The following is a 21,151-nucleotide window of genomic DNA, read 5'->3' on the forward strand; positions in this document are numbered from 1 at the left end:
ACTAAAAATACAAAAAATGAGCTGGGCATGGTGGTGCGTGCCTGTAATCCCAGCTACTCAGGAGGCTGAGGCAGGAGAATTGCCTGAACCCAGGAGGCGGAGGTTGCGGTGAGCCGAGATCGCGGCATTGCACTCCAGCCTGGGTAACAAGAGCGAAACTCCGTCTCAAAAAAAAAAAATAAATGAATAAATAAATAAAACTCTTTATTAAAAAAAAAAAGGAAACCAAAGAATACACCTCAAAAATCATCAAATAAAATAGATTCATAGGGCAAGTATATAGCGAGGATGAGGTTAGGTTGGTACACTTTGTAAACCCCACATTCCTAAAGTTGTGATTGCTTTATTATAACTTACCTGCTATGATGTGAATGTCTGTTTCTCCCCTCCCCAGATTTGTATGGGCAATTCTAATCTCCAAGGTGCTGGTATTAAAAGGTAGCTGTTTTAGTAGGTGATGATGTTATGACTGCTCTGCCCTCATAAGTAGGATGAGTGCCTTATAAGAGTCCTATGGGCACTGGTCTGTCCCTTGCACCATGTGAGGACTCATAGAAAGCACTGTCTGTGAGTAATGGCCGTCAGCAGATGTTGAATCTGCTAGCACCTTGACCTTGGATTTTATAACCTCCCAGAACTGTGAGCAATAAATTTATGTTGTATGTGTGTGTTTGTTTTGAGACAGAGCATCACTCTGTCACCCACGCTGGAGAGCAGTGGTATGATCTCAGCCCATTGCAGCCTCCACCTCCAGGGTTCAACCAAGTTCCCTACCTCAGCCTCCCTACTAGCTGGAACTACAGGTATGCCACCATGCCCTGCTAATTTTTATATTTTTTGGTAGAGACAGGGTTTAACCATGTTGGCCAGGCTGGTCTTGAACTCCTGACCTCAGGTTATTCACCCGCCTCAGCCTCCCAAAGTGCTGATATTACAGGCATGAGCCACCATGCCTGGCTGAAATTTATGTTGTTTATAAATTACCCTGTGTAATAAATTTTGTTGTAGTACCTTGAATAGGCTAAGAGGCAAATTAGTCTAAATGACCGTAATGTGTGTATCAAGTGACTCTTCTTGGAGGAGGATGTCCTCAACGTAATGCTGTATCTGTGCTCATGGAGATTGTGGATGTCATTAAGCTCTTGTCTGCAAAGCTTGTGTGTGATGACAAAGCTATGAGGGCACCCCTAGGTAGCCTGGAAAGGTGTATTGTGTTTCTTCAGAGGTGGAGGCAACTGTAGCTGAGGGTCTGTGGAAATAAGCACTTAACAGAACATGCTAGCCAAATGAATGAGAACAAAATATTTACCAGTTCTTGACTGAATAGTATTAGCAATTTTTAATAATATTGTTATGTATGGGGTCCCTGATAGATGGGACTACCTCCTTAATGCTTGTGGTCATCCATCATAAGGGACTCTTTATGATATTTTCTATTCTCAGATATGAGAACAGGAAGCACTTTGGGCTGATAAATGGAGACACAGCATGGATAGTCACCATTTTATTTTGTTTTGTGTAACAAAACTTAATTATTGAGCGCCATGTTTCACCCTACATTGGGCCATATTAACTGTCTTAACTGGGGGACTAAGTGATCCCCTTTTATCAAGCCAATCTCTAAGTGCCAACAACTTACTTTAATTTTAATGTATTATTTATTATGTATACCTCCAACATAGAGCAGCCTACCGCCAACATAGGCTATTTTAGAACAATAGGTATGACTATGGGTAATTTAGCAAGGCTGTAGTTAAAATGAGATGTGCTTACTTTTCAAAATGGTATATGTAGTTGTCTCTCAAGACGATAAGGGCAGAGTGTGTAAATTCAGTGGGATCCTCATGTGTAACTATAATTTGAGCCCTAATATTAAGTCCATAAATTTTTGTCAATTTGAGCATTTTTGCTGTTGTTGGAGTTAAGTTAGTACCTATGTTGTAAAGGCACAAAACCAAATCATGCCTTTTTGTCCTTTTGTTATATAAATTTTTTAGTATAAAAATTAATATATGAACTCCCAGTCAAATCAAATTGTAAAATTTTTGTTTTGATGTAGTTATATATTAAATGGACATTATTCATCTATTTGTCATATGTTTACTTTAAAATATTGTGTGTATATATATATATATATATATGACATATTTAATTTCCTTTTATCACCCCTCTTTTAAAAGTTGGTTCATAAATCAGTAAGTATTCTAGAGCTAGGATTATGTTTCCTAGACCTGGATTCTGCTCAGTACTTAAATTTAAAGCTCCTCTTTTTTTTTTTCTTGGACTTGTGGCTTAGAACTGGAAACTATGTCAAGGATGACTGAGCCCTGTGCCTCATATGAGAAAATTAAGTTTGTGTTCAGACTGGATGCTGAGGCAACAGACCCTTAGAAACATTCACTGCAGTGAGGAAGGGTGATGAATGTTGGGGTAGGCAGCTGTCAGCCTCGGCCAGAATTATGCCTTTGGGTACTCATGATCCCTTCACACACTTCTCCCAAACAGCGAAGTAGCTCCATCCTTCCCAAGGGTTACATTCCCAACATTTTATGTTGAAGTTTCTTTGTGGTATGTGTCCCATAACTTAAAAGAATACTCAGCTTCGAAGCCCCAATATACCACGTTGCAATGAGAATTGGGAATCCACAATGGAAATTCCTAATGAGGAGAAGAAAAATGGGGAGAATGTAGCAGGCACTTTCTACTGCAATTAACCAAGGCCAGTGGGAAAGAAAGGTAAGAATTCCCTGCCCTGGCAGCGGAGGAAGTCTCTTAGCCCATCCGGAAGCCCTGACTCTCCTATCTAGAGGTCACACACTGTCCTTCATGGCTCCTGACTTTCTCTCTTGCTTTTTTATCTTGTTCCTTATTTTCTATGGCCACAACTTAGTGGGCATTAAAGAATATACTTTTTTTTTTAAAAAAATTGAAATTGAAAGCATTTATAGGAGTCAAAAATGAGGATGAAATGGGCAAACTGGCAAACTGCTCTGCTTTGGAAATGCACAGAACTTTAGGGGAGGCAGGAGGTAAACGGATAGGAAATGAGTAAGTGAAACAGTGGGGTGAGTGAGAACGTTGATAACAGGACTGCCTTATATTCATGTTGAGTGGTGTCTTTTGCCATTACATCAGGAAAGTATGTTATACAATACAAAAATGACAATTTCTGAGTGTTTATGTGGAAAAAGCAAGGTATAGGGCTGAGTTATGAGTTGATTTATTTAAACACAAAGTCATTAGGCAGTGGTTAGTGAGAGTATTTTATTGAAGTGGAAACTCAAAATTTAAGGTGTTTATGAAAATGGAAGCCACCTGGGAATTTGTAAATATTGTGCACATGAGTGTGAGAATTTAGTAGATATGATTTCATTTCATGTTATGAGGGCTGGAGATAATTAGACAACAAATGTTTTTCACTTAAATATCTAGGTGACACTACTATTTATCGATTCATTAATTCAGTATTTATTGAGTGCCTACCACATGTCAGACACTGTTTTACACATGGGGGTGAGGATCCATCTGCAAACAATACGGACCGAAATCCCTGCCCTCAGATAGCTTACATTCTTCTTGTATGAAAAGAACCATATGAAGTTTATATACAGTTGTTATCCCACTTCATGACAATAAACCTCATAGTTTGGATGAAATGGCCAAATTTCTTGAAAATCATAGTTTACCAAAAGTGAAAGATATGAGGAAGAAAACTGAACAATCTAATAATTGTTAAAGAAATTAAATCCATATTTACAATCCTTCCCAGAAAGAAAACTCAAGACCTAGTTGCCTTCCTGTAAATGTTTTTAAAAAGTTTTTTTAGTAAACACTTTTTATAAATGTTGATGCCAGAAACAGTGGCTCACTCCTATTTTCCCAGCACTTTGGGAGTCGGAGGTGGACGGATCACTTGAGGTCAGGAGTTCAAGACCATCCTGGCCAACATGGTGAAACCCCATCTCTACTTAAAATACCAAAAACTTAGCCAGACATGGTGGCGCATGCCTGCAATACCTGCTACTCTGGAGTCTGAGGTATGAGAATCGCTTGAACCCAGGAGCCAGAGGTTGCAGTGAGCTGATACCATGCTATAGCACTCCAGCCTGGGCAACAGAGTGAGACTCTGTCGCAAAAATTTTTTTTTGAAAATTAAAAGAAAAAAATGTTAAAGTGTAACAGTGTTTAAAAAGATATAATACTATAGAAGAGAATCAGAAAATCACTTTCCAGTTCCATTCAGGAGACCATTATAAGTGGATGTAAAACCTAACAAGGACAGTAGAGAAAAGTGAAACAATAGCCATCTCTACATAAACATAAATACAGAAATTCTAAACAAATCTAGGAGATCAAGTACAAATATATAAGATACATTATGAGCAAGCATGGTTCATTTCAGAAATGCAAGGGTAGCTTAACATTAAAGAATTCGTCAATCTAATTTGTACTGTTGTAAATGAAAAAATAAAAATAATCATGTTAATATTGGCAGAAATTACATTTGATAAAATTTAACATCCATTCATGATTTAAGCAATACAAGAAGAAAACTCATAAAAAGAATAGAGGATACCTTCAATAGTCTGATTAAAAAGAGAAAGATGCCGGGTGGTGGCTCACACCTGTAATCCCAGCACTTTGGGAGGCCGAGGCGGGTGGATCACGAGGTCAAGAGATCGAGACCATCCTGGTCAACATGGTGAAACCCTGTCTCTACTAAAAATACCAAAAATTAGCTGGGCATGGTGGCCTGTGCCTGTAATCCCAGCTACTCAGGAGGCTGAGGCAGGAGAATTGCCTGAACCCAGGAGGCGGAGGTTGCAGTGAGCTGAGATCGCGCCATTGTACTCCAGCCTAGGTAACAAGAGTGAAACTCCATCTCAAAAAAAAAAAAAAAAAAAAAAAAAAGAGAAACATACAAAAAGGGGACAGCAAACATTATACTTAAGGGTAAAGTAATTAAGTTCTCCCTTTAATACATGCTATCTCATCCAAGCCTTACAAATCCCCACCACTCTGTTTTCTCGTAGTTTTTTTCCACTTCCACTTTCCCCAGGGTGAGGTCTAGAAATTAGAAATGACACTCACAATACCCTCATTTTCTATTTCTTACTCTCAAATCAGGGGCTGCAGAAGTATTAAAAACTTGATCCACTCATCCTTGAATGGCTTAACAGGACTCAAGGGTAGATGAAGCTGGCATTGGCATGAGGGTGGGATCAGAAAAAGCTAAAAAGTATCCCTGACCCCCTCCTCACATTGCCTGTACCTCCACCTCTGCAGGAGGTGAAGCAGTGTTGGTAGCTCTGACCCTGGTCTGTGCTGAATCCTTGGTCAGGGCCCTCTCCAGAATGGCAGGCAGGGAGTGGATGGGTCTCTCTCGGAAGTTAGGGCTCATGAAGACACAGAATGTGTGGTTGAGGCAGCCTCAGCAGCCCATCTACTGTAGTCATTCATCATAAGGCATCTTTATGACTTTTTTTTTTAGATTTGGGAACATGAAGAACTTTTGGGTTGCTAAGTGGAGATGTAGTGTCGATAACCACTCTTATTAATTAGGTTTTATATCATAAATTTTAATCCTTGAAGGTGCTGTTTCAACTTCTATTGGGCCATAATAAATTAACTGGGGGACTAAGGGGCCCCATTTGATCAAGCCAATCTGTAGGTGCCAAAAGCTTACTTTAATATTAATTTATTAATTGTGTCACAGAATCTATGTTCAATGTAGAATATTTTAGAACAATGAATGTATGATTATGGGAAATTTAATCAACACTACAGATAAAGTGAGGTCTCAATTTTCAAAATTTCAGTTAGCTTCTCAAGATTATGGGGTAGAGTAAGTAAATTTAATGGGATCCCTATGTATAACTATAATTTGAGTCCCACTGTTAAGTCCATACAATTTTGTCAATTTGTGTGGCTGGAGTGCAGTAGCACGATCTCGGCTCACTGCAACCTCTACCTGCCAGGTTCAAGCAATTCTCCTGCCTCAGCTTCCCAAGTAGCTGGGATTACAGGGGCCTGCCCCCATGCCCAGCTAATTTCTGTACTTTCAGTAGAGATGGCCAAGCTGATCTTGAACTCCTGATCTCAGGTGATCCGCCCACCTCGGCCTCCCAAAGCGCTGGGATTGCAGGCGTGAGCCACCTTGCCCTGCAGTTAATGGTAAAAGTTAAGTGAGAACCTATGTTGTAGAGGAACAAAAGCCAATCAGTGTCCTTTTTGTGTTTTTGTTACATAAAATTTTACAACAAAAATTAATATATGGATTTTGAATTTCCAGTCAAATCAATTTATAAAACTGTTTCGATTTGGTTATATATTATATATATATAATTTATCTATTGTATATTTACATTAGAATTTTGTATGCATATACAATGGATTTAATTTCCCTTTGTCACCCCCCCATATCTAGAAGTTTCTTCATAAATTAATAAGTAATCTAGGGCCAGCATTATGTTTGCTAGACCTGGTTTTTGCGCAGCACTTAAAAGTTTCTCTCTTTTTCCTTGGACTTATAACTGCCTAGAGCATTAATCTCTCTGTAATTTTTTTCTATTTTCTTTTCCCCCAATCAGTCTGTAGGGTCCAGCCCTACAGGGTCCCATGAGTCCCCCTCTGCTGCTGTGGAGATGAGAAACTATAGAAATAAAAGACACAAGATACCAAGATAGAGAAAACAGAGTTTGGGCCCAGGGGTCCACTGCCCACGTCGAGTCCAGCAGTGGCCCCGAGTGTCTGGACGCTCTGACTTTTATTGAGTACAAAGCAGAGGGAAGGGCAGGTAGGATGAGGAATTGGTGGTCAGCGATAGGGTCAGGTAAATCATGTGTCTTGGAGACGGGCCCAAGACTTTGAAGAAGCCGAGGCCAGAAAACCTAAGGCATCAGCACTTTTTTCATACTTGTCAAGAAATAATAAGGTCACTAAGATTTATGTTACTGTTACTAATTCTTATCTTCTAAGAAAAAGAGGAACCAGGAGCAGAAGCGGAACTTGAAAGTAGACATGGAACGTGACCGCTGAAGCACAGCACCACATAGAGACAATTAAGTCTCCGGATGTCTGTGGGTCTCCCTGACAGCTGTCAGGTTTACCACAAGAGCTTGGGAGAACAGAGTTTTCTCCTCACTCCTTCGAGGAAGGAGATGTCTTGGCCATCTTGGATGTCTCCTTCCCTAGCTTGCTGAACAGCGGGTGCTTTCACAGCGCTGACACTGTCACGCAGCTGAGGCGTCTTCCAGCAGCCCTTATGCAGGCGTGACAGAGGGCTCAGAGCATCTTGCTTTAGGGTTACCTCTTTTCCAACGCCACTTCAGTCCCATACTTCTGGACCTGAGACTTATTAGTAAGATTAAAGATTATATGAATGTATATGTGTGTATATTTATGACTACATGTGAATAGCTATGTGATTATGATTATATATAGGAATAACTAACTATATCTCTAGTTCTTTTCTAATTCTATATTTATATGAGAACATGCTGAGGCTTCAGACCCTTGCCTTGGCTCTTGCGGGGTTTCCCCCCACTTCAGTCTTTTTGCCACTTGAAGCCAAAATTCTTAGTTTGTGTCCTAGTTGATAAGAGAAAAAGAGGAAGGAAGAAAAGAACCCCATGCCACTAGACAGTCGCCTCTCTCTGGGAAGGACCCATTACAAGAAAGTGAGTCTCTCTCCTCTCTTTTTTTTCTATTTAAAGTAAAACCCTTAAAATGGCTTGCATTTCTAGTCATATAATATTTATACACTTTTTATTTTCTGTCCTCACTCTTTGGATGTTTACTGGACAAGGTCCCAGTGGTATGGATTAGCATTCTGCTGTTTTGACTTCACACATTGTTATCAAAAAAGAAAAAAAATGGGGATGAGAGTTAGTCCAAACTGTACTATTTTGTAAGCCCCCCAACGTTTTACAGACCTTGGTCGAAGTGAAACATTCCACAGGGTTTCGGGCCATGAGAAAGATCCTGCCCAACCACCCCGATCGTAAGACACAGGAACATCCTTATCCCACCCTCCTGGGCAAAGGCCCAAGGAACATCACTATCACATTCCGTGGGAACGGATGCCAAACCGCCCCATCAAGGGAACATGTTATCAACATTTTCCCAGGCATCAGGCCATGCCCTGCTTCCAGACCCCTCCCACCTAGGCCTGAATTGCCCCAGCCTGTCAGCAGTGGTGGGCATTAGCACCACTGCAGGTTTGTGCTGGACACAAATGCTTGCATTTGCTGTTGAGATGCTCTCTCTCTCTTTACATGTCTTTCTTTAACCTTACCTTCTCTTAAAGCTGTGCAATGAGCTCCTCTTGCACCGACCTCGTAGGTAGCTGCTTTTCTTCCAGGGTGACCTGATCTACGTCTGAGGGGCTGGGAGAATGAGAAGTGACAGCAGCAAGGAATGCAGCAACCAAGGAGGCAGTGGCCTCAGCAGCACCTGCTCTTGCAAGGTGCCATGGGGACTCAGGTGCGGTTGCCCTGTCACAGGTTAGAGTCAGGTGACTGGATCCTTTCACCCAGCTCACCTTCACGGACATAGTGAAGCCAGCATTCTGTCATCCTCTCCAACTTCCCTGTGGGGGAATCGCCACTCCCCAGGAGGCTCGTGGCCCATGGCTCTATCAGTTGGAAGTAGAGCTGATGTTAGAGCCACGGGCTACCCGGTGGCCAGCTCACCATCTTGACCAGCACTCTCTGGCTGGAGGCCAGTATTTTGCAACTTAGGAGCCAATACAGGCCGGACCACTACCAAGTCCTTAGGTCACCAGAGGAACATGTATGGCTTAAGGGGGAACATGCACTCCAATAGTGGCCCAGTGTCAAGGACCTGATCTCAGAAAAAGTGTCTAATGTCCCATAGAAAAACACCCCGATTACGACAGGACCTGTCCTGCAGCAGCTGTTGGGGAGCCTGAAGCCTTAGAGAGCCGTCCACAGTCACCGGAATTTCTGGACAATCTCCAAGGCAACAGCTGATGACAGCAGTACTAAGCTGCATGGAGCAGCAAAATCGAACACCAGCAAGCAGTAGTGCCGTCCCAGACCGACCCGGCCATCTGATGCAGGAAGTGTGTGAGCTGTCCACATACACAGACATTGGGATTGTTTCCAAGATGTAGCCAAAAGCCTGCCTGGTATGCTAGTGGTATTAAATGAAACTCTTCATGTTTTTCTATCAACTCAACTGGTAGTGACTGTCCTTAGCAGTCACCAGAGGCAGGACAAAAGAACAACAGGAGGGGATCCACCTGCCCAGGCCGCTTTGGGGCAACCTCACATTGTGAGTTGGAATGTGGGTGCGGCTTCCATGATGCGACCACAGTGTTTAAGTTTGAGAGATTTTAGTATTCACAGACCTTTGGAGGTACATGAAACATCTGGAGACCACACTCAGAGGAATGAGAGAACAGGCAGGAAGAGAGCTGAGAGGGGGTGGTAACTGGCAGTGTGTATCAGGAAGTGGGGTGTGGTGCACTTCAAGTTCAGGGGCAAATGTCTGAGTGGTTGGGGATTAGTGTAGGCGCAGAAGTGACACTTGTCTCTGCCACCAACGACTCCAAGTTTTTGGGGTGACTACAAGGCTGAGATTGGGGTCATCTGGAGCTCCTCATTCACATGTCAGTCACCTGGGTTGGAATGACTCAAATGCTGAATGAGGCTGGGACTACATGTGGCCTCTTTAGCATGGCGGTCTTAGGGGAATCCCATTTCCTGCATGATGGCTGCCTTTCTCCAGAGCACGTTCCCAGGAGAACCAGAAAAAGCTACATGGCTTTTTTTAACCTGGACTTGAAAGTTATGTGGCGTCATTTCTACCACATTCCATTGATCAAAGTAGTCCCAACCTTACCCAGGTTCAAGAAAAGAGGGCATAGACCCTTCCTCTCAGTGGGAGGAATGTCAAATAATTTTGTGGCCATTTTCTTTAAAACCACTGCACCAAGGTCACTGCACGGATTTGGGAGCCATCATTGAGATGAGAACTCATGAGGAGAAGCAGCGTTTGGTTGCTAGAGTGGCCATAACAAAATGCCATTAACAAGGGGGGTAAAACAATAGCAATATATTTTCTCAAGGTTTTAGTAGCTGGGATTTTAAGATCAAGGTGTCAGCAGGGCTGGTTCCTTCTGAGTCCTCTCTCCTTGATTTGCAAATGCCGCCTTCTCCTCATGTCTTCATGTGGTCTTCCCTCTGTGCCTGTCTGTGTCCTAACTTCCATGTTTTATAAGGATACCGGTCATAATGAATAAGAGTTTACCCTAATGATCTCAGCTTTGATTATTACCTCTTTTAAGGTCCTATCTCCAAATATAGTTACATTCTGAGGTGCCGAGGGTTAGAGCTTCAACATAAGAATTTTCCGAGAGTCATAATTTCATCCATGGCACAGAGGTATGAGAGGAGATGATGACACCAAATGCTGAAGACGAGCCTGAAGGGAGAGATGAGCTCAAAATGATGTGTCTGGACGTCACGGGCAGGTCTGAGCTAGAGACGGATCTGGGGAATGTTAGCTGAGGTGTAGTTTAAGCATGGATAGGTTCACCAGACAGAATGTGAAACAGTAGATAGAGAGGTTTACGTACTTACTAAGATATCCCTGATATTGATTGCACTGGAACTCATATTAAGTGCCTTGTATCACCAATCTTATTTGTTCTGCTCCAGAAAAGACCTCTGTAAATATCTTTTTTTTTTTTTTTTTTTTTTTTTTGAGACGGAGTTTTGCTCTTGTCACCCAGGCTGGAGTGCAATGGCGCGATCTCGGCTCACTGCAACCTCCGCCTCCCGGGTTCAGGCAATTCTCCTGCCTCAGCCTCCTGAGTAGCTGGGATTACAGGCACACGCCACCAGACCCAGCTGATTTTTTGTATTTTTAGTAGAGACGGGGTTTCACCATGTTGACCAGGATGATCTCGATCTCTTGACTTCGTGATCCACCCGCCTCGGCCTCCCAAAGTGCTGGGATTACAGGCGTGAGCCACCGCGCCCGGCCTGTAAATATCTTTAGTCTCATTTCCAGGTGAGGTGATGGAGACTCATTCACTCCAGTTAAATCAGGGGTCAAATATGGCCCAACACCTGTTTCTGTGTGGCTTACGAGCCATGAATGGCTTTTACATTTCTTACTGGCTGAAGAAGCAAATGAAGAGTGTTTTGAGACACGTACAAATTATATAAAATTCATTTGTAGTGATTTAAATCATGTTTTATTGGCACGCAGTAGTGCTCATCATTTATATATTGCCTGTAACTGTACTGATGCTATAACAGCAGAGCCAAGGAGCGGTGATGGAGACCCTCCGGCTTGCCAAACGTTGTATATTGACTACCCGGCCCTTTACAGGAAATGTTTGGGACCCGTGGGTTAACTGGCTTATCCCTGCGCAGAGCTCATGAACAGTAGGCCTAGGACGCCAGTCCAGCCAATCTGGCTTTGCCATGGCAGCCCCGTAATTTACTGAGAGGCTCTGCTGCTCACAGAGTTCATTTTAGACCTTTCTGCTACGAAAAGAGTTGGGGATTTTTGCTTTATACGCAGAAATTTTCCCCGCTCAGGTCAACCCCAAAGCCACTTCCTCTTCAGCTTTACTCAGATTAGGCAATGGAGTTTTGTTCCATCAGAGTGAAAGTTTATTTTAAGACTTGTCTTTTGTTTACTCGCCTCTAGTGATTTTTGTTAATTGTGGGCCATTTGGTAGCAAGGAAGAAAACCTTCCTTTTTTTTTTTTGAGACGGAGTCTCACTCTGCCACTCAGACTGGAGTGCAGTGGCACAATCTCAGCTTACTGCAACCTCCGCCTCCCAGATTCAAGTGATACTCCTGCCTCAGCCTCCCTTCTCCTAACCCTCTGTGATTAGGTGGGATTATAGGCATGTGACACTATGCTCAGCTCATTTTTGTATTTTTTTTTTTTTTTTTTTTGAGACGGAGTTTCGCTCTTGTTACCCAGGCTGGAGTGCAATGGCGCGATCTCGGCTCACCGCAACCTTCGCCTCCTGGGTTCAGGCAATTCTCCTGCCTCAGCCTCCTGAGTAGCTGGGATTACAGGCATGTGCCACCATGCCCAGCTAATTTTTTGTATTTTTTGTAGAGACGGGGTTTCACCATGTTGACCAGGATGGTCTCAATCTCTTGACCTCGTGATCCACCCGCCTCGGCCTCCCAAAGTGCTGGGATTACAGGCTTGAGCCACCGCGCCCAGCCTCATTTTTGTATTTTTAGTAAAGACAGGGCTTTGCCACGTTGGCCAGGCTGGTCTCAAACTCCTGACCTCACGTGATCCACCCATATTGACCTCCCAAAGTGCTGGGATTACAATATGAACCACCATGCCTGGCGGCTTATGTTTTAATAGAGAGAGTTTATGGGAAACATGCAGAGGCATCTAGGAGCCCAGTTTTAGGAAGAACAATCAGGCTTCAAAAGTCTTGCAAATTTGTTTGGCAGTTAGTGTCTGTGGGGTCCTTTGTATCTTTTTCTCCTCTTGACATCTGGGTCCTTCTCCTTTGTGCATCATGGTGTCCTCTGCCATTTCCCTTATTTAATTCCCTGCCACACCACCACACACACAATATTTTGGTTTCCTTGTATCTCTTAGACACATCTATACTTCTTACCTTTCCTTGCTTGGGAATCTTCTAAAAATCTTCTGGGTATTAGGACCCAAAAATAATTTTTTTTTTGAGACGGAGTTTCACTCTTGTTGCCCAGGCTGGAGTGCAATGGCACGATCTAGGCTCACCGTAACTTCCGCCTCCCAGGTTCAAGCAATTCTCCTGCCTCAGCCTCCTGAGTAGCTGGGATTACAGGCATGCGCCACTACACCCGGCTAATTTTGTATTTTTAGTAGAGGTGAGGTTTCTCCCTGTTGGTCAGACTGGTTTCAAACTCCCAACCTCAGGCTTGCCTCGGCCTCCCAAAGTGCTGGGATTACAGGCATGAGCCACCATGCATGGCCAAGTAAATTTTTATAAAAGAAATCTGAACATATCTCACCTTGGACATAAAATCTTCAGTATTTTTTCATTTCATCACTATCTTCCTGGCATGAGATGCTGTATTGTGAGTTAGACGGTATAGCAGCTATCTTGGGGCTGTGAGGTGGCAATTTCCAGGAAAAAAGTGACCAAATAGTGATGAAAAAGTAGAAGGATTAAAATAAACAGGGTTTTAAATATTTAGACAGAACCTAAATGAGTACTACTCACTCGCAAAATTCTTGGAAAGTAAACCATAAATGTCTTTGGTTTAAGCCATTGTTAGGTGTATTTTTAAATTATAAACTACTTAAAATTGTAAACAGCCTTAATGACACAAAACCTTGGGAATAATGCTTTTAGGATGACTACTTTATTTCTGCCTCTGCATCCCATTTCTCTCCATGCCACTCTGATACCTTGGATAGAACCTATTATTTCATAAAGCCCACCACCTCTTTGCACTAGAAACCTGCAAACAAGCTTCCACTGGAGCCAAAAATTACGGGATTAATCTTGGCAATGTGCCTGGGTGTGGATGTTCTGCCTGTCAACTTCTCTGCTTCCCTTCAATCTCTCTGTGTTTCTGGTCTCCATCCTTATCATCATCATCTCTGCCTTTCATTGCATCCCTCTAATTCTTCTCACTGTTACCGAAAGGGGGTCCTGATCCAGATCCGAGAGAGGGTTCTTGGATCGTGTGCAAGGAAGAATTCAGTGTGACTCCATAGGATAAAGTGAAAGCAAGTTTATAAAGAAAGTAAAGGATTAAAGCATGGCTACTCCATAGACAAAGCAGCCCTGAGGGCTGCTGGCTGCCCATTTTTAGGGTTATTCTTGGTGATATGCTAAACAAGGGGTGGGTTATTCTTGCCTTGCCTTTTTAGACCATATAGGGTAACTTCCTGACATTGCCATGGCATCTGTAACCTGTCCTGGCGCTGGTGGGAGTGTAGGAGCGAGGACAACCAGAGGTCACTCTCGTTGTCATCCTGGTTTTGGTGAGTTTTGGCCGGCTTCTTTGCTGCAAGCTGTTTTATCAGCAAGGTCTTTGTGACCTTTATGTTGTACTGACCTCCTATCTCATCCTGTGACTTAGAATGCCTTAACCATCTGGGAATGCAGCCCAGTAGGTCTCAGCCAAATTTTACCCAGCCCCTATTCAAGATGGAGTTACTCTGGTTCCAGTGTCTCTGACATCATCATAGTACTTGCTCCTCTGTTTACCTTGGAGAGAGAAGGGGCCTGGACACCCAGATTCCTTGGCCCTTGATGTTGAGAGGTTGAACCTCTGCATTCTACAAAGATTAAGGTTGAAAAACAGTCAGGTACTTTATTTTCTAAATGGACCCACCCCAATCCTCAAATGCTATTGAACAAGTAGTATATTGGTGTATTCTTGGGGCCATTAAAAATCAGAAGGAGCTCTGGTTTCTGTTTCCTGTTCCCCAGCTGGTTTCAGTTCTCTCACTCCTCCTTCTGTCCCTTGGGGTGACTTCTGCTGTGAAAATTATGTGAGAATCACTCTCTCCAAGAGACCAGGACCTAGAACTTCCCAGAGCAAGGACCCAGCTGGGGGAAAATAAAATCCAGATGAGAAACATATTTCTGGGGAATGGGGAGCTTGTTAAGGGCATACTTAATAGACTTCGACTTCGTGGAGTACAGTAGACTCTTTGGAGTGAGTAGAAGAAGAATGTGAAGTTGAAGAATAATTTTTTAAAATATAAGAGATTCTAGAGAGTATCAGAGTGCTAGTAGGAATGATAGAATATAGAGAAAGTATTGATACTGCAGGAGACAGAGGAAGCAAGTAAAGAGGGGAAGTTCTTGAGTAAACGAGGGGGTGAGTTTTGCAGGACCAGTAGAGAGGGAGCACTTGGGAAGGAACACTTGTTTTTTTTTTGAGACGGAGTTTCGCTCTTGTTACCCAGGCTGGAGTGCAATGGCGCGATCTCGGCTCACTGCAACCTCCGCCTCCTGGGTTCAGGCAATTCTCCTGCCTCAGCCTCCTGAGTAGCTGGGATTACAGGCACGCACCACCATGCCCAGCTAATTTTTTTTTGTATTTTTAGTAGAGACGGGGTTTCACCATGTTGACCAGGATGGTCTCCATCTCTTGACCTCGTGATCCACCCGCCTCGGCCTCCCAAAGTGCTGGGATTACAGGCTTGAGCCACCGCGCCCGGCCTGGAACACTTGTTTTTTTCAACATTCAGGGAAAGGCAGAGAACAGTGGTGCAGGAACCGGCAGGAGGGGAATCTGGTGGAGTAGGAGGCAGAACTTGAGAGCATGACGGGGGGTCAGAGAGGAGTTCTGCAGCTTTGAAAAGAAGGGCAGAAGGGCCACAGTGATTATTATGGGTAATGGGAAAATGAGTGTAATGTGGAAGCAGTCACCTTTCAGAGCAGTGATGAGTCTCCACATGAAGAGACTGGTCCTACGTAGTGCATGGGACCCATCACTAGAATTCAGCTCTTCCTTCTCAAGACCTGCAGACTTAGGCTGGTCCCCCTCCCCTCAAAGCCCTAATGTCCTCTTCTGTCCCACAATGAGGACAAGTATAGTCAACACTGAGTTTGTTGAGATCAGAGGCAAGAACAATGAGCGTGTGATCCAGTGATTGCCACAAAGAAGGGCTTCAAAAAAATGGTATCTGCTGTGTTTTTGTTCCTTGTAAATCAGGTTTTCTCCCTCCAACCATGGTGGAGTCATCATGGCACAGCTTCTTCTCGCTGGCAGGAATCTTCCTGTCATTGCAGAATCTCCTTATTAATTGCATTAAAAAAAACCCTCAATCTAAGTTTTACCTCCTTTATAAAAACTAATCCAAAGTAGATTACAGATTTAAATATGAAATGCGAAACTACTAACTTTTGAGAAGAAAACATAGAAGAGATAGTGAAGACTTAAAGCTAAGCGGAGAGTTCATAGACACGACACCAAAAGCACAATCCAGAGAAGAACACAGTATAAATTGGACTTAATTAAAATGGAAAATGTTTACTCTTTTGAAAGTTACTATTCAGCTTCAGAGTCAATTAAAAAAATTTTAACAACATATCAAATCATGACATTACCCTGCTCTTCATTCTCCAGTGGCTTCCAAAGTTCAAACTTAGGCTTACCAAGCCCTACCAGAACTAGCGCAGACATTTGCTGGAAATCTGTTCTCCCTTTCACAGAATAGCACGTGAATACTGGGTCTGTTTCAATAGATGAAGAGACAGAGAACGAGGCACTCAGATCAGTGACTGGAAAGATTGAGGGAAAAGGGTAATTTTGTGATTGACAGAAGGCAGCAATGAAGGTTATCAAGAGAATAAATACAGTTTCATGGACTAGAAGGGAGAGTGCCTGAGAAGCTACTTTATTTTAGAGGCTCAGAAAACCATATCCTGAGGAGTTGACATGTAAACTAAAATCAGAATTACATGAACTGCTAATGTGAAGTGTAACCACCCAGTGGATTCTCCTTGCCTGCTGCCTAGACAGAGTCAATTTATCAAGGCGGGGAAATTACAGTAGAGAAAGAGTAAGTCACACAGAGCCAGCTGTGCGGGAAACTGGAGTTTCATTATTACTTAAATCAGTCTTCCCAAGCATTCAGGTAGCAGAGTTTTTAAGAACAACTTGGTGGGTAGGGGGAAGCCAGGGGGTCAAGAGTATTGATTGGTTGGATCAGAGACAAAATCATAGGGAGTTGAAACTGTCTTCTTGCACTGTGAGTTGGTTCCTGGGTGGGGGCCGCAAGATCGGATGAGCCAGTTTATCCATCTGGGTGGTGCCAGCTGATCCCTCAAGTGCAGGGTCTGCAAAGTATCTCAAACACTGATCTTTGGAGCAGTTTAGAGAGGGCTAGAATCTTGTAGCCTCCAGCTGCATGACTCCTAAACCATAATTACTACTCTTGTGGCCGTTAGTCCTACAAGGGCAATCTAGTCCTCAGGCAAGAAGGAGGTCTGCTTTGGGAAAAGGCTATTATCATGTTTGTTCTAAACTATAAACTAAGTTTTTCCCAAAGTTAGTTCAGCCCATGCCCAGAAATGAACAAAGACAGCTTGGAGGTTAGAAGCAAGATGGGGTTGATTAAGTTAGATCTCTTTCACTATCTCAGTCAAAATTTTGCAAAGGTGGTTTCAGAAGTTCAAGGGAAGTTATATTTCAGGCAGAGGAGTGGTTAGTGCAAAGATTCTGAGACAAGAATCAGCTTGGTGTGTTTGAGAAATAAAAATATTATCAATGTAGTTACATCATCATTGGTGAGAAGAAACGTGACATGAGAGAAGATCCAGATAATATGAGGCTTTCCTAGAGAGGATTTAAATGTTTGTTTTATTAGTGCAATGGAAAGCTATTACAGGGCATTAATCAGGGGAGGAGCATGATGATACACTATGAAAAAGGTTTGTAAAGATGGATTGCTACGAAGCAAGAGTGGGAACAAAAAGATGAATTAGGAGACTATTGCCGTTGTCCAGATGGTGATGGATTGGAGTCACGTGATAGTAGTGCACAGAAAAGAAACACACAGATGTGGTTGATGTTTCTGACATAGTCAATGTGACTTGGTGATGCATTACAGGAAAATAATCAGGAATAACTCCTATTTGATACTTAAGATATTGGGTAGAGGGTGGTAACTTTTTCTAAATTTGGAAATGATATAGAAAACATGGCAATCAGTTTTTTGGGGAAGAATCAAATTGATAGGTCTGTTTTGGTCATGCCACATATAATACTTCATTTAGATTTTCAAGTGGAGATGCAGAGGAGGGAGGTAGGTATCAGTCAGGACTTCTGAGAAGAGGTTGTGGATTATGATGGAGATTTGGGAGGGGACATCAATGGACAGGTGCGATTTCAAGTTATAGGAACACATTACCTAGGATGACTGCATTGATACAAATAGATGAGGGAGTCTAGAATTGAGCCCTCGGATACACCAATATTTAAAAGTCAGAAAAGAGTCAATCAAGGAAATTGGGAAAGAGAAGTCACTGAGGTAGGAGGAAAACCAAACGTGTGATGTAACCAAGAAAATTTTATAGTTCAAGGACTGGTCAACGGAATCATATATGCTTAGGGGCTTAAGATTCCATTGTTACCTGACAGATGGTAGATTTCCCCCCATTGGATTCGTAGGCAAGCACCAAATGTCTGAACCGGCAGTGAGGTAACATGGCAGCAGATGTCACTGTTGTCCATAATAAGAGTAGTCCCGGTGCAGTAATGACATGAAGCCATATAGAATGGGTTGTGGTGAAAATGTGAAATGAGGAAGTAGAGAACTGAGGTGGAAGTGGCCCTTGAGGTTGCTGTCGAGGAAAGCAGAGATTGCTTGTAAAGTTTAGGAGGAGGTGTGTACTACAAGGAGTTTTTTTTTTTTTCAATTAGTAGATTAGAGAATGTATGTATTTGCCGATGGAAATAACAAAATAAAATTTAATGATACGAGAGAGAGAGAGAGAGAGAGAGAGTGAGAGCGAGCGCACCTCCATCTCTTCCCCTCAATACCTATTCATTTTTATTAGCTAATGTTTTATCATTCCTGTTTTATTTCAGAATATGTGATTTTTAAATAGAAAATACAGAAGGGATCAAAGTAATATGACAGTCTTGAAATAGAGCAAAATATAAAGCCTTATTATTTCAGTGAGAAAGTAAGTAGACCTGTAGACATGATTGACATTTCAAAACACAGTTCATAATTACAGAGTTTCCATAGATAAATAAAAATAATTAGTGTAAGTACCTGAGATGTCAGATTGTTAGATGATAAAGAATCAAATGAGATTTTTTTTTTTTTTTTGAGGCCGAGTTTCGCTCTTGTTGCCCAGGCTGGAGTGTAATGGTGTGATCTCGGCTCACTATAACCTCAGCTTCCTGGGTTCAAGTGATTTTCCTACCTCAGCCTTCTGAGTAGCTGGCATTACAGGCATGCGCCACCACTCCCAGCTAATTTTGTATTTTCAGTAGAGACCGGCTTTCTCCATATTGATCAGGCTGGTCTCAAAATCCTGACCTCAGGTGATCTGCCTCCTCGACCTCCCAAAGTTCTGGGATTACAGTCATGAGCCACCTTGTCTGGCCCAAACGAGAAGTTTTAAAGCAATAATAATTATGTTCAGTTTTTTAGAGAGAGCAGTAGACCTTCCCCCCCCCCGGGGGAAAATACTAGAAACATATGACATATCAGTCAGGGTTCCACCAGGTAAATAGAACTCATATATATATGAGGTGTTGGTTAATGAGACTTTGGAAGCTGACTCAATAAGTCTGAAATCCATAGGGTAGATCATCAAGAAGGGAAGGCTGGAAACTCCCAGGCTGGAGTTGATGCTTCAGTCCACAGAGTTTCTTCTTCATGGAAACCTTGGTTCTGCTCTTAAAACCTCTCAATTTTTTGTTTCAGGCTTATTGAGATTATAAAAGATAGTCTTCTTTACTTAAAGTCAACTGGTTGTAAATGTTAATCATATCCGAAAGGAAATTCACTGCAACATCTAGAATAATTTTGATGAAGAGGACACTGTAGCCTAGCCACATTGACATACAAAGCTCACCATCAGAGTCCCTTCCTTTCATCCTATCAACCATAAACCCATAAACTTCTCCTTAAATCATGTTTGTTTAATTTCCAAAGAAAGGCAAGAACAAAGTTCCCCTTCCACCTAACATGATACACCTGTCTTCCCTATAACTAAAAATGCACTGATTCTTTCTCCAGAAGAGGATGCAGAGTCCTTGGGTGATGTTCTCTCTCTCTCTCTTTTTTATTTTTATTTTTGAGACGGAGTCTTGCTGTATTGCCCAGGTTGGAGTGCAGTAGTGTGATCTCGGCTCACTGCAACCTTTCCCTCCTGAGTTCAGGTGATTCTCCTGGCTCAGCCTCCCAAGTAGCTGGGAATGTAGACGCACACCACCATAGCAGGCTACTTTGTGTATTTTTAGTAGAGACAGGGTTTCATCACATTGGTCAGGCTGAGTCTTGAATTGCTGGCCTCAAGTGACCTACCCACCTCGGCTTCCCAAAGTTCTGGGATTACAGGTGTGAGCCACTGCATTCATCCTTCCTTTTGATCTCCTCTAACATAAACAGCATGATGTAAAATTACCTATTATTAATACATTTTATGTTAGATAATAAGGAGATAAAAGAGGAAAGAAAACAAAAATTTTTGATAGACACAGATTTACTCATGACAAAATAAATATTCATTAAAATTATAGTCTTCACTTCTGCACCTGATCCCATGATCATGGCTGGTATTTGTAAGTACCATCTTTCACTTCTCATTCCATATTCCACTTTCCCTCAGCTAGTACCTCAGTTGGTCATCATCTGTACCTAGTGGGAAAACCCAAACCTTCATTCCTGAAAGATCTGGGGCATTAGCAGTCCTGCTTGATATAGTTGTAGTTTTACATCGACTTTAATGACAGGACAAGGCAGTACTAAGAGATGCTCTGATGGGTCTCTCGTATTCCAGACATGTTCTTCATTATCTCTGTTTAATATAGAAATTGGTAGCACACCAATTTCCTTCCCAGTAATCAGGATCAGTCACCCCATCCATACAGTAACTCCCTTCTTTGCCTGCTGATTCAGAGCAAAGGAGCCCAAAGTAGTGGTGGGCAGTGGTATCTTCTAGTTCTGTAAAAACATTGTTGGGTCTCTGGGTGGATACATTTCTTCCTTTGGAACTAAGACCTCTGAGTCAACACAGCATAAGGTCATGAGGATGGCAGAAGTCTTTCTAGTGGTTCGCTAGGGGTAGTAATGAATGGTGCAATTCCCATTTCTGCCCCTTCATTCCTGGACCCTTCTAGTTATGGGAGAGCGAGCACTGCATACTGCATACTGATTTAGAGTATACAAAGCTTCCTAAAGGATACTGCCCCATCCCTGCAAGTTATTGCCTGCTAGCTGGTGCTGGGGTAAGTCTTCAAAAGATATTCCACCATTCCATCAAGCCAGGTACTTCAAAATGGTGGACAATATGGTAGGACCAGGGAATTCCAGAGTGTGGACCTATTGCCACAGTTTATTTGCTGTGAATTTAATCCCTCAATCAAACTGATGCTGTATGGAAAAGCATGATGATGGACAAAGCATTCTGTAAGTCCACAGATGATAGTTTTGGCAGAA

Source organism: Sapajus apella, unplaced genomic scaffold, assembly GCF_009761245.1.
Source record: "Sapajus apella isolate SASKATOON/1434 unplaced genomic scaffold, GSC_monkey_1.0 scaffold144, whole genome shotgun sequence".
NCBI lineage: Eukaryota > Metazoa > Chordata > Mammalia > Primates > Cebidae > Sapajus > Sapajus apella.